This window comes from Hipposideros armiger, unplaced genomic scaffold (genome assembly GCF_001890085.2).
Source record: "Hipposideros armiger isolate ML-2016 unplaced genomic scaffold, ASM189008v1 scaffold_13, whole genome shotgun sequence".
NCBI classification, from domain to species: domain Eukaryota; kingdom Metazoa; phylum Chordata; class Mammalia; order Chiroptera; family Hipposideridae; genus Hipposideros; species Hipposideros armiger.
This window is the reverse complement of record NW_017731363.1, coordinates 1486795-1499792: the sequence shown is the minus strand read 5'-3', so window position 1 is coordinate 1499792 and position 12998 is coordinate 1486795. Positions and strand designations below refer to the sequence as shown.

Genomic DNA, 12998 nt, shown 5'->3' with positions numbered 1-12998 from the left:
ACTTTCAGTTATATTTACTGCTGGGGGTGGGAAGGAAGAAGCAAGCCTTAGCATTTAACATTGACCTATTTTAGATACTCCTAAGAGGTACTTATGACAAATTTTGCACTGACTGTTAATGACCAAAGCTGACTTGGCGGCCAAGGAAAGTGTTTGCCTTGTATTCTCCCCTAAGCTCCTTTGAGGTTCTTTCCATTAAAATCATGCTCTGAAATGAAACCCCGACATGTACTACAACTTGGATGCACCTTGAAAACATTATGTTAAGTAAAGGAAGTCAGACACAAAGGACCACACATTACGTGCTTCCATTTATATGGAATGGCCAGCATAGGCAAATCCATAGACAGAGAGCAGATAAGTGATTGCCAGGGGCTGGGGACGAATGGGGAGATTGGGTGGTGATGGCTAAGGGGTGCGGGGCTCCTTTTGGGGTGATGAAAATGTTCTGGAATTGATTGCGGTGATGGCTGCACAATTCTGTGAATATACTAAAAGCCATTGAGTCGTACACCATAAATGGGTGAGTTGTGTGACGTGCATTATATTGCAATAAGTTGTTTTTTGGGTTTTTTAAAAAATCATACCCTACTCCTCCTGTTGCCATTATATACCACACCTTGTCGTTTGGAGTCTTTAGCAACTGGATTACTGTCACCTTTTCCATTAGGTCCTACTACCATCCCAGATGACTTTGACATCCACATAGATGACTCTCTACTCAACACCCAACGAGTCCCTTCTTTGGTCTTCTCTGCTCCTGTGACCTTCACCTCCTTTCCACTCAGCCACCCACTCTGCCCTCATTTGTTGCATCCCTCTGAAATAAGGCATTCACATATCTCTCTCAGAACACAACTTCCAGTACTTTCAGTTGTCTCCCTCAGTTGCTCTAATTATAAACTAGCCTTAATAGGCCATAGGGTCTTCGTCTTCCTCCACCCCATTACTTTCCTTCTGCTCTATCAGCAACCCACAACCTCCCTCCGCACTTCCATTGTCACTGCTTTTTTTTGTCTGGCTTGAATTCCATGCCTCATCACTTCAGCCTCTCATCCTTCTATCTCCACCATCTGGCAAATCTCAACCACCATCAATGCAACTAAGTATAGAATGACCCAGTCACTGATCTCATCTCCGCTGCACTCTCCATGCCCTCAGTTATCCTTTCATATCGCTCCAGAAGCTTCTCTCCAGTTCTCCAAGGTCTTTAGTAGAAACCTGCTTCACACTTCTCAACCCATTTCTTCTACCTCCTTCTTCACATGCAGCAGATAATCTTCTCTTCTCTTCTACGTGAGAGAGGAAGAAGCTCCTTCCCTACCACCGGACTACGTGATTATCTGCATCCACTTTTCCTCTACCATTCATTGCTCTGAACAAAATGGAAGAAATGCCCCTTCTCCTATTCAGTGTACCTGTGCTCTGGCTTACATCACCTCCTCACTGCTCAGCATGCTTGCAGCACTGAGTATTTACTCCTTTTCCCTATATCGTCAACTTCTCCCTCACTACTGAAGCCTAGCCATCAGCATATCTCTCCCTCCTTAAGCAACAACAGCATCTCTCACTTGATGCCTCGTGCCCTCTTAAGCTACTTCTATATTTTTCCTCCTCTAGAAATACAACCCTGAAAAAGAGTGCCCATTTTCTTTCCATTTTTTCCTCCATATGCTGCAGTGAGTATTTCTACACATCATTTCATTCAAATGTCTTTTTTTAACCCAGTGAGCCCTTTTCTGTTCCTACTTAAATTCTCAGCAATATTTAGCACATTTGACAACTTTCTCCCTCTTATCGGAAGCTCTTCCTTTAGCTTCATGGCTCTGCATACTTCTGGATCTCCTCCCACGCTTTAGGCCTCTCCTTCTCAGTCTTCTTTTGAGGCTTGTCCCCTGTCTGTCCTGAGCTGTGTCCTGGGTATTTGTGTAAGTGATCTACTAAAGAGTAACAAATTAACACAAATTTAGGAGTTTAAATCAACATCCACTTATTCTCTCAGCTTCAGTGGGTGAAGAATCCAGTCATGGGTTAGATGGGTCCTCTGCTCAAGGTCTCACAGGGCTCAAGTCGAGGTGTTGGCTGGGGCTGTGTTCTCATCTGGAGCTCAGGGTCCTCTTCTGAGCTCATCCAGGTTGTTGGCAGAATTCAGTTCCTTGTGGTTGTAGTACTGAGATCCCTGTTTTTTTCTTGGCTGTCAGCTGAGTTCATTTTCATCTCTTAGAGCAGCGGTTCTCAACCTGTGTGTCGCGACCCCTTTGGGGGTCAAACGACCCTTTCACAGGGGTCGCCGGGTACTCGTATGTGGGCGTATCTGCATGTGGGCCTGGAGACGGATAGAGGAGCAGTGTCTCAGTTCCTAAGACCATCAAAAATATGTGTTTTCCAATGGTCTTAGGCGACCCCTGTGAAAGGTTGAGAACCGCTGTCTTAGAGGCTACTCTCTGGTCCTGCCACAGGGTCCCCTCCATCTCACCAATGAAGAAACCCCCTTCATTGAATCCCTCTTGTGCTTCAAAGCTGCCTGATTTCTTCTTGTACTGGCCAGAGAAAACTCTCCTCTTTTAAAGAGCTCCATATTGTTAAGTTAGGCTCACTTGGATAATCTCTATTTTAAGGTCAACTGATTAACAACCTTAATAATATCTGCAAATTCCCTTTGGCCAGGTAATCTAGTATAATCGTGGGAGTAACACCAGGTGGGGAACATCATGGAAACCATCTTATAATTCTGTCTTCAACGGTACTTTAAAAAAATATTATTGTTGCATACACTAATATCTTCTGTAGTGATCTCATCCTCCTACTCAGCTTCATTTATCTGCTCTATGCTGATGACTCACAAATCTCAAGCTCTAGCCCTGACCTGACTTCTGAGCCTTCAGACTTGTATCAGCAACTCCTACTATCCATTTGAAGGCTCCATAGATATCTGACTTTAAAGGTTGAAAAAGGAGTTATTTCTCTACCAGTCTGTCTTCTTCCTGGGTTCCCCCTTTCAAGGAATCATCCCCCAGTGTCATCCTTGACTTTATACCCACTCCCTTTGCCCCCACATCAAAGCAACCTACACCAATCAATCCTACCTCCTAAACTCACTCCAATCTACATATCTCCTTCTCTTTATTCCTTGTTCAGGCTACCTTCACCTCTTGTGAATTATTCAACAGCTTCCAGTTGGTCTCTAGACCACCAGTCTTGACCTCAGCTGTGGACACTGTGAATCTGCTTGCTCAATATCCATTGCAACCGCGTTGTGTTGCTACTTCCAGAAAATGAAAAACCACATTCTTTAGCTCAGCTACTTGTTGTGATGTAGATTCCAGCAATAAGGTGCACCCATGCAAGATTTGGGAGGGGGGAGTAATATAGCACGAACAGGGGCCTCACTTCTGCTGTTTCAGCTAACAAGTGTGGTTACGGAAGCGTTTGGCTTTCAGTGGCAGTTGTAGAGGGAGTCCAGTGTCCAGTCCCTAGCCACATGAGTGAAAAGAGGCAGGACTCATGGCATCCATTTTGCTGGCAGCAGCTGCCTGATTTCTCGATCACAATAGAGGAGGTATAGGCCTGAAGCCAGCAGTTATGGAGACAGCTTCTTAATATTCTAGTTCACTGATAATGGCAGGCACAGCAGCTCCCTGGCAGTGAAGTTCTGCAGTGTTATTCTGGAAGGTTTTCCTGGAAACTCATCTTAGATTTTGCTCTTCCAGGTCTTTTAATCATTTTTAGACTGCTTCTGTTTTTATCAGTTACAACAGTTTATTTTATCTGCAACTAAAATCTGACTACAATATATCCTGCAATTAACCACATTTCATCCAGGCTGATCTTTCTGAAACTCCAATACTCAAATCTGATAATGGCACTATCGATGCTTAAAATCTTTCAGTGTCTCCCAATATCCTCATATAAAGCCCAAATATATTTATCTTGTTTGAAAGGTCCTGCCTGATATGATCCTCCTATCCTCTGCAGACTCATCTTTACCCAGGAGCACCTGGCCATGATGCCCTTCCTCAGGTCCCTAAGACAGCCATGCACTCATCTCTTCATCTTTGCATGTTACTCTCCCTATGTGGGACATTCTTGGCCCTGTCTTCTTTGGGCTAACTCCCATTTTTTTTTCCAATCTTGGCCTAAAGGCTGTGTCCTCCAGAAAACCTGCTCTGACTCTACCGCCCATCGCTACCGTCAAAACTCTGGGTTAGGCACTCTTATGTGCTCCCACAGCATCCTGACCTTCCACCTGTGAAATATTGCACTGTATTGGGACTGCTGAGTGTAAACTGTGAACCTGGTAGGAAGTCCCATGTCTAAGTCTTTCTCTATTTTATCCCCAGTGCCCAGGGAGTGCCTGGCCCAGACCTATCGAATGAAGTAAAGAAATTGAAGCATTGTAAGCAGAGGGTCTAATCACTATTGGATTTACCGTTATTTCCCCATGTATAAGACGCACCCTTTTTAGAAAAATTCGGGGTCTAAAAACTGGGTGCGTCTTATACAGTGGTTGTAGATTTCAAATGCCATAGATGGAACTGAGGACAAGGCAATATATGAAGACAGTGATTTGTCATCAGACACAGATGAACACAAGCTAATGGTTGGGAGTTTTGACCGTGATGAGGAGTTGTCTGAATTTTATTATGAATAAAACTTGAGTTCAATAACTTTATGTAATAGGTTTTTTTTATTTCAGGCCCCAAAATTAAGGTGCGTCTTATACATAGGAGCATCTTATACATGGGGGAATATGGTATGTTAGAAAAAAAACCACACAGGTGGCCATGTGCAGAAGGAACTGTGATGGGATCAGGTGGAGGGAAGGGGCTGAGAGAGTCCAGTTTGTTGGTCTGACCTAGTGCAAGATTAGTGGGTATGAAAAGGAGAATACTTCACAGGCTATGGTAGGGGAAGAGGGACAGAAAAAACTAATATAACTCAAGAAGTAATGAGACAAGGGCTTAGTAAATCTTTGTTTGGCATTCCAATGCAATTTCATTAATGTTTTGGGGTGTCTACTCTATGCAAAGCATTGTATTAGGTGCTGTGATATAGAGATTACTAAGATATTATCCCAAACCTGGAGATTGCAAGGGTTTCAGTTGACTAGTGGAGACCAAGAGATAAGAGGAGGAATAATTGAAGATTTTATGTTTTGAGGGGCTGTGTGTGTGTAGTTTTCACTTTGTTTGTTTTCGCTTAAAGATAACAGCCTAGTAGTTTATGGGCAATACAGAGTGTACTGTGGTGGAAAAAACATTGCCTGGAGACAGAACATAGGGATCAGAGCTCCTCATCTGTCACTAACTAGATATTATGATCTTGAACAATTTAACTTCTCTGGGGCTTAATTCCTTTATTTGTAAAACAAAATGTTGAATAAAATGACCCTTAAAATTCATTATTTTATATATTTATTATATCTAAATTTTTAAAATCATTCAGTTAAAAAAATGTCCATGTATTGGGCCGGCCGAGTGGCTCAGTTGGTTAAGAGCTCACTCAAGAATGCGAGCTCTGAGCAACAGCGGTTCGATGCACGGCCTGAGCTGAGCTGCAGCTGAGCTGCCAACAGGTGGTAGGATGGCTCAGCTAAAAAAAAAATGTCCATGTATTGTAAATACTGCTTTAGGGTAAATGTTTTAACTTTCTCCTATAGTATTTAGAAGACAAAGACATAATCTTGTCACAAATAAACTGTAATCTCTGGTTTCTTGATTCTAAGAGATCGATGATAATATTATCTACTTTTGACAATTAGGACAGTTTATTGGAATGTGTCCCTTCCCCTTTTTTCATTTCCTTAGCTCTTTAGCCTTATGATTTTAAAAAAATTTTGCTGTATCTATTATTGCCTGGTACAAATGCTAGCCTTTGCCAGAGGAATGGAAAAAAAGAACTGCAAAGCAGTTTGGGGGTGTTTTTTTTCTCCTTTGATAGGTGAGAAATTTTAAATTCTGGACTCAGATTGTTTGAGAATTCTCTTCAAATTTCAGTGTAAAGAAGATACATGAAGGGGCACAAAAAGCAGGTTTAGAAAAAAAGAGCCATGCACGTAAAAATTCTCCTGCTCTCCCCATCACTATGGCTCCTTCTTGTAACTAAGCATGCAGCAACTTGCAAGAATGGCAAGTAATATTAGCAGTTGTAACAGATGAACCTGGAAAAATCAATGCTTTAATACAAAGTTATTTCTCATTCACTTCAAGTACAATTGGTGGTAGGAATGACGACAGTGGTAGTGGTCTGTGCGTCAGCTCCACGCAGTCAGTCAGAAACCCAGGCTGAAGGAGACTCAGCCATCTTCAAAGCCTGACTTCCAAGATCACGCTGGATGTCACTATCCAGGGAGCAAAAGCAGGGTTGAGGAGAGAGAGAGGGAAGAGGCTTTCCTGTGGAAGGTTTTTCTGGGCGCAGTCTGATATCACTTCCATCCAAATTTCATTGGCTGATCTCAGCCCCATGGGCACAGCTAACTGCTGGAGTGGCTAAGGAACGGGGTCTAGCTGTGTGCCAAGGAAGAGAAAGGGCAGATTTTAATGACCACAGAGTGGTTTCTGCCAGTATCTCCAGGGATATTGATTCTGTCTAGTTGTTCCCTCTCAGCCTTCTCCTTTCTACTTCATGTCTTTAATTGCTGACAAAATATTTCAGAGGTGATTCCTACTTGGCATGAGTAGTTGGAAAATATTTTTAGACTAGTGATATTCATCAAGTAAGCACCTGACTTCTATGGTGCAACCTTCAGGTTTCTCTAAGTGCTCCAATTTCTAACTTAGACTACTATAGTATATTAGTTTGTACAACACATACAATGACCCTATGCCACTCTGGCTGTGCATAAAGTTAGCTTCAGGTTCATATAACTGGGAATATTATTCTCCTACTGTTATCAGACTTAATGAGGTCAGCTATAAAAATATTCAGATCTCAAGTTACCTTTAGAACATTTGTCTGGAAAATTATATCACAATTGCTGGCTTTGAGAACTTTCCAGTTAGATTATCATCGATTTTGGGAGGATACAAAAGTTGTTCTGAAAGTGTGGTCGGACCAGCAGCATCACCAGCACCTGAAAACCTGTTAGAAATCCAATTCTCAGGCCTTACCCCAGACCTCCTGAGTCAGAAACTCTAGGGATAGGGCCCAGCAATGTGTATTTTCACAAGTCCTCTAGAGAATATCCTAGATGCACTGGTCTAATTGATTAAATAACTCTGAAACATTTCATTTCAAGGACCAGGTCAAAAGAATACTACCTGAAATCATTTTGTTGAAAACATATTGAATTTCTCTCTTATATTGCTGTGCTATACAAAACTCACAGAATGAAAAGATTGCTAAGAGCCCTGGGAGGGCATTAGGGCAAACAGCTTTCAAAGTCGTCAGTCCCAGAAATGTAAGGTTCTATGAAGCATCTCTAGGGGTTTCCTAAAAGAAAATGTATTCATATTTTTGTTTGGGGACTGCCTCTCTGACCACCCAGAGTTTATCTCCAAAAGCCTTAAAATTCTGTGTCAAGAGAAATGGTTTTGAAGATTTAGAACAGAGTCAAAATCTTACTCATCTTTGCATCCCCTTTGCTTTCCAGAGTGCCCAGCACAGAGTAGATACATAATAAACATTTATGTTAAATGAACAAATGGATGGAATAGTTATCTCATGAATTCAGGTTCTAAAGCAACTTCCACTAATATTCTGGGTCACTCTGTAAAAAAAAACAACCCACTTGGATAGCTTATTCTAGTTACTATTAAAGAACACTGACTGCCTTATGTATGTGGCCAGTCTTTTCAGCAGTTAAGGATTTTACTTATCCAATATTAAGAATAATGCCTCCAGGGCCGGCCGAGTGGCATGATGGTTAAGAACTGGCTTGGGACGCCAGAGGGCCCCAGTTCGGATCCCACATATGAGGGCCAGTGACACTGCCCTCTACAGCTAATATGCTGAACAACAGCTCAACCTGGAGCTGGGCTGCCGAGAGTCGCCGGCGGAGGCGTAGACTGCAGCCCCTGCTGCAGCAGGTTGCCATGGGCTACCGTGTGTAGCCAGCAGTCAGCATGAGCGGGCCAGCAGCCGCTGTGAGTGGCCGTCCAGAAGCCAGCGACTGATCTGCCTCGCCCGGGAAGAGCGCAATGATGGTGCCAACTTGGGCCAGTGATGCAACGTCCTCCACAACTAGACTGAAGAACAAAACGACAGCAACTTGTCTGTTCCCCTTCCCCCCAATTCCCCAGCACTGTTCCCACCCCCCAATTCCCCCCCCAAAAACTCTTTAAAAATAAAATAAAATAAAATAATAATGCCTCCAGGTGCGGCCAGTTAGCTCAGGTGGTTAGAGCATAGGCTCATAACAAACACCAGGGTTGCCGGTTCGATCCCCACATGGGCCAAGGAGCCGCACCCTCCACACTAGATTGAAACAACTACTTAACTTGGAGCGGATGGGTCCTAGAAAAACACACTGTTCCCCAATAAGATTTCTTAAAAAAAAATAATGCCTCCAATTACTCTGAGGAAAAGAAAACTTATATGAAGATAGTGTGTGTTCCATTTCTTGAAATGTCTATAAAAAGATTTCAGTTCCTGTATGTTAACCTTTTCAGTGACTAACTCAGCGTTTTGACATTTTGGGCTGGATAACTGTGGTGGGAGCTGTCCTGTACATGGCAGCGGCATCACCAACACCCTCCTCCTCCCCATTGTGACAACCAAAATATCTCCAGACACTGCCAAGTGTCCGCTGGGGGTGAGGGTGGGGCAAAATTGCCCATATTGAGAATCATTGCTCTAACCTAATATTAAAAGGGAAGAGTCATTTTCCTGCATTTTGTTCAAAGCTATGGAAACAGGCTTCAAGAAAGAGCATATGTTCTACATTTCTCTTCAGCTCATTGTTGAGAACTTTGGCAGTGACAGCTCTATATATTTGAAATGCTTTGGTTAACAAATCTTCATTATTTTAGGCCACTTTTCTCTTAGAAACAACTGTATCTTTGAAGATGTAAATTCACAAACTCCAAGCATCTTTTTTACACTTACTGTGATCTATGCTGATTCAGCACTGAATTCCATTACAAGGCATTTTTATTTAGTAATTTCTAAGTAACATAGTACAGACCAGCTAAAAGAACTCTGTATGAGTTTATAATATAGCGTTAGCACTACCAGAAGGGTTTTTATCTACTTTATTACAATATTTAAAAAATACCTAAGTAAAACCTGCACTAAAGTAAAATATAATAACCTTTATTACATCCTACTTGAAGATGCTGTCCCTGGAAAAAGAGTCATTATTGCTTCTGGAATTTACTTTCTGCTACCTAAGAATACAATAATAACTCTATTTCTTGATTTATGTTAGATGTTATGTTTTCTGTTAGTGTGTGAGGAATTAGCAATATTTCAATATCCCCTCACTTCTGTTCCTCCATAGTCTCAATATAAACATATTACAATTTTTACTTAAATTGTCAGTGTTTAATGATGAGCCGACAGTGGACCCTGACATCCTTGATGACATCCTCATGCTAATGTCCCCTCTCTTATGATCCATGTGAATAGGTACTTTAAACATGCCTCTTTTTTGTTGTTGCTTTTTATGGTGTTTGGAGAGGGAGAGGACATAAAAGCATATGGCCATCCACATTTAACAGGAAACTAAAACTATTTTTGAAAACTTTTCAAAGATTACATAAAAAGTCTCAAAACTTTATTGTTAAAAGGTAGACGCCCTATTTCACCCTCACCTCTTGTATTTAGCATAAATGAAAGCTAGGTACTTTAAAAAAATTAAGAAATAAGTGATATTAACTAAACTTATTGTGGTGATCATTTTGGAATACATATATCAAATCATTATGTTCAACACCTGAAACTAATACAATATTACATGTTAATTATATCTCAATAAAAAAAATAAATGAAAGGCAGGTTACCCGAAATGCCTCATTTCTTCCCCTTCTGTACACAGGGGGCAGGGTTATCTTTCCTACTTAAGGCTAAATCTGTTCTTCTCTCTTCTGACTGCGCTGAATTTTCCTTTATCTACATGGGCCGTTGAAACTGGGAAATATCAGGCAACCTTGCATCAAGAAACTACATGTTCTTGTTCCATGAAAAATGGTTTTGTAATAAATGTCCCCTGTACCCGAAAAAAAATCTGATTTTTAATTTTTCATAAAAAATGTTTTTATGCCATCATTAACAACCAAGAATTGAGGACCACCCAGGTAATAAAAGCAGAGGATTAAAAAAAGATACCCTATTAACAGATAGACGAATAAGAAACTAGGTGAGAAAAACATGTATTAACAAAGCCTACAATTTAAAAACTGTGGGAATCAAAGTCAAGCAGTTAACTACTAACCAAGATAGTAACAGAGCTTCTTTTGTCTTTCACGGTGAATGCATAATTAGCACTTAATACTAAGACTGGGAATAAACCATTTATAATCTACTAAAAAAGACCATCTGCTTCTATAAATTTTGTTCCTATACACTTGCCAAAAAAAGAGAACATATTAACAAAATAATGGGCCCTGCACTGTTAATTGCTAGGTTGTTTGCATTTGTGCTGTTGCTATTAGAATTTAATAAGCCATTCCTTCTGCTAAATTAATAAGCAGCCAAGATTATGTAATAGCTGTGTTCAGTTGCTAATTATTTTTCCCATAATTCCTTTCCCTCTCTACCTCCGACACCCACCTTTTCTTGCCTGGGAACACCGAAGACTGCCAATGTCAGCAGCAAGTCTTCCGTCCCCATTTTCAGAACAGACCAACATTAGGAGCATGACCAATGAGTTTAAACTTGGAGGTGGTTAGATTAGGAAGCTCGAGAATATATGTGTTTTATACAGAAAAACAGAAAAGCAGCATGTGGATTCAGAGGGTGAGTTTTCGTGGCATGGCATCTGTTTTGTGTATTAAGAGAGAAGTGAAACATTAATATGTGCCTTTTGGGACGGGATTAGTCAGGGAGCAGAGAGAAATTTGGGCAGGGGGCTAAACACCTACAGAAAGCCAGCTGTGCTTTGAGTGGACCACCTCTAATATTCCAGTATACATCAATCATACATGTTAGTAGGACATTTTCCAAGCAACATTAGTAGTGCTTAAAAGAGGAGGTATCATACGTTTTTTTATCTTGCCAAATAAGGGCATTAAAAAAATGCCCGCAAATCCGTATTATATACTATCTTAGTTTTATAGACATTTTAACACGCAGAAAGAACATAATCCCTGATAAAGGATTCCTTTAAATTGATTAAATTTAGCTTCATGAAAAACTTAGCATTCCTTTTTCACTTGGAGTCATTAAAAAATTCTGGCGACTGTGTTTCAAAACCTCCGCAAAAAGGGCATAGCTCAACAAAAGCAATTTTCCAGCTTCCTAAGAACCTTGGTGACGGGTAATGAATAGCATTCGACATGAGAAACCCGTGTCTGTTCAAGCAAGGTCACTTAATCCCGTGGGGCTCCTCTTTGCTCATCTGTAAAAGATAGAGTCGGACTAGACGCTTCATCCATGCTTTCATTCAAAAAACTACGGACATCCATTAGGTGCCAGGCACAATGCTCAGGGCCACGGCTCTTAACAAATCTATCATTTTATAGTTCTTATCAATCAACTCAAATTTATTAGTAGTGTTAGATACCAGGCAGTGACCAAGGTTGGAAAGGAAAAAGGAATAAAATTCACGATGCGCTAAACACAGGCTCATGGGCATGTGGGTGCAAGAGATTCGTTCTTACAGGGTTTGAGGGTGAGGCTTCATAGGAGATGTGACATTTGAGAGAAAGGGCATGCCAGGCAGAGTTAAGTCAAGTCTAAACTGGACCCCAGGCGGCTGTGTGCGTGTGTGGGCTGTCCGCGCGCGTGAAGGAAGCGGGATCTCGAAGAGGAGGTGCTGTCTGGGCTTTTCAGCAGAGAATGGACGGTAGGGCAGCAGCTCCTCGGCACTGAGGATGGGCGAGGTACGCCCAGGGTAGAGACACTTGTACAGCTTAGGGCGACGCGTGTCTGAGGTTGTAGCAGTGGAGGGGAAGGAGGGGCCGGATTGCGGACAGTTTTGAGCCAGCATAGCTGCAAAAGGCCGGAGCTCCACGACAGAGCTGACTTGTTTTCCCCAGAGTTGCAGCGCTCTTCTCCCTCACCAGAATCACCACCTGTCACACCTCCCTGTCCCACCCTCTTGGGGCACGGAGCGTTATCCGAGCTCGAACTCGCTCGGCTCTTCGCATTCCAGACCTCCCCTCCCAGCGGGGTCGACAAAGGGCGCCGCGGAACCCTGTTCCCCCGCAACCGAACAACCAGGGAAGCCCACCGCGCGTCTCGAAGTCACACCCAAGCGTGCGCAGACGCGCCGGGCCCCTCAGAAGCCGCTTCCGGGTCACGTGGGCCGGCTTCCGGTCCAGACCACCCCTCTCGGTAGAGAATCAGCCAATCGGCTTCCTCGCATTGTGCGGTCAGCTGTGCTGCCTCCGGGGCCGGTGGCGACAACCGAGCTTCTTCCCGCGCGACGCCCAGCCCGCCCCTACACCCGCCGCAGCCCCGGCTCCTCCCACGTCCGGCCCCCGGGGCGGGGTCTGTCGGCTCGCCCTCCCCTCGCCGCCTAAGCCTTCCCTCCGCTAACTGGGTCCCCTCCCCACAACCAACACGGCTTCTCTTCCTCAGCTCAGCGACAGGGGCTTCCCCTCAGCCTCAGCCTCGGCCGCTGCCGCGGCCTGCGGCCGCCGTAAGTCCCCAAAACCGAGCTGGAGCGCTGGGGACGGGGAGTGGGGTGGGAGGGTTGGGCGCGCCCCCAGCCGCCCCGCGAGCGCCCCAACGACCCCACCCCACCCCGCGCCCGCCTGGTCCGCCACTGGGGCGCGGCGCCGGGCAACTCACTTTTCTGGGCGTCCGCGTCCCAAGGATGAGGGGGCCGGTCACTGACGCTGCGGCGCCCCCGCGGCACCTGTGGTTCGGGAATCCCCTCAAGTTTTACGGGGCAT

General features: G+C 43.5%; 1 protein-coding gene across 8 annotated transcripts in view; it reads left to right on the top strand.

The window, feature by feature from the left end:
• The first annotated feature begins 12557 nt into the window (after positions 1-12557).
• AP1S2 (adaptor related protein complex 1 subunit sigma 2) overlaps positions 12558-12998 on the top strand; it is a 28332-nt gene continuing 27891 nt past the window's right edge. For 4 of the 8 annotated variants that reach the window (XR_002126664.1, XR_002126665.1, XM_019666440.1 and 1 more), the window contains exon 1: positions 12569-12742. The gene's annotated coding sequence lies outside the window, so the exon portion shown is untranslated. Of the gene's footprint in view, positions 12743-12998 lie in introns of all 8 variants that reach the window. The other 4 variants (XM_019666393.1, XR_002126661.1, XM_019666403.1 and 1 more) reach the window with 4 other exon arrangements.